This window comes from Ailuropoda melanoleuca, chromosome 5, assembly GCF_002007445.2.
Source record: "Ailuropoda melanoleuca isolate Jingjing chromosome 5, ASM200744v2, whole genome shotgun sequence".
Taxonomy (NCBI): domain Eukaryota; kingdom Metazoa; phylum Chordata; class Mammalia; order Carnivora; family Ursidae; genus Ailuropoda; species Ailuropoda melanoleuca.
In genome coordinates, this window is record NC_048222.1 from 37,111,993 (window position 1) to 37,113,401 (window position 1,409).

Genomic DNA, 1,409 nt, shown 5'->3' on the forward strand with positions numbered 1-1,409 from the left:
ATAGGATTTCAGGTAAGGGAATGGGGAGCTATCCTTTCATGGGGGTGTGGTCAGATAAAAGGTAGGAAGCATCCTTCCAGTGGATCTCTCTTTCCCCTTCCCCTGACAGGCCATGCCAGGCCTCAGAACTCACAGCTCTTCCCTTCTATTGACCCAAATTCCATTTATCCTTCAGAACTCGGCTGAAGCACCTTCCCTGTGAAATGGTCCTCTCTGAACTCCTACTGATCATGTCAAGAGCATGTGGCTGGGAGAATGCTGGGTTCCATCTCCTCTAACACCTCCAGGTGGCTGGCACTGACAGCCTACTGCCCTGGGCTGAGAAGGACCCTCCTGAAGCATCTAGTCACAGTGGGAAAGGGTGGTCACCGAGGCTGATGTCTGCACCACAAGTGACAGGAGGGGTGAGGCAGCCCACCTGACAGCTCATTCCACCTGCCCTGCCTGGGATGAACACTAACTCGGCTTGATGACTAAAGTACACGTTTCTGAAGCACAGGGGTCATATCTTATACTTCCCATTCTTCCCCTGTTCCTTTATTGTTGGTCCTGCCTTTGTATTAATAAGCTCTCAGAATCTATCATGGACCTAGGAGCACTCAATAAATACTTCCGAATGAATGCTGAGTCATCTGTAAATATCTGTTGATTAATTCACTGACATTGCTACCTTTCCCCTGGGCACAGCCCAGTTGGCGTATTCCTGAGGGCCTAGCTATGGGAGGCATTCTAGAGCTACACAACTGTTTTGATGCTGCCATGCAACCAGACTACGCAGACTACGCAGACTCCAAAAAAAATGTCTAGGTCCTTCATTAGACATATCCTCAAAGCAACGAGCTCACTCAAAACTCTCTGGAGAAACCTTCTAGAAAAATGCCTCCTGAAACCAACGGTTTGGGAGCACGTGTGACTCCAGACATTCAATTTGTCCAAAGATTCGAAACTCATATCAACCCCGGCACTGGAAGGCCGCTTGACTTGCGTCCTCTGCTCACATCCCCACGGCCAGCGGCCAGGGACCTCCCTTTCCCCCTGCACCCAGAGCGCACTGGCCCGGAGGGCTCCCCACTGCCCGCCTTCTTTCACCCTCCCTCCACAGGGCCTCCCTAAGGTTGATGCCTAAGGGCCTTCTCGGAATTAGCTTCACTTTGAAGACTATTCAGAACCACAGAGTGGGGTGGGAGTGCCCTGAACGCTTTAAAGGGCTGCAAAATAAATCAAAAGATGAAAGGAAATACGCGGAGCCAGGAATTCCTCCCCAGCCGGCAGAAGCCATGCGCTCACCGCGCTGGCCAGGTCGCCAAGCAGCGCGCGGGCGGTTGGGGCGGCGCGGGGACCGGGGCAGGGGCGGGAGCGGGGACCGGGGTGGGGGCGGGCACGCGTACCTTCTTTCCGCCGTGGGCTCG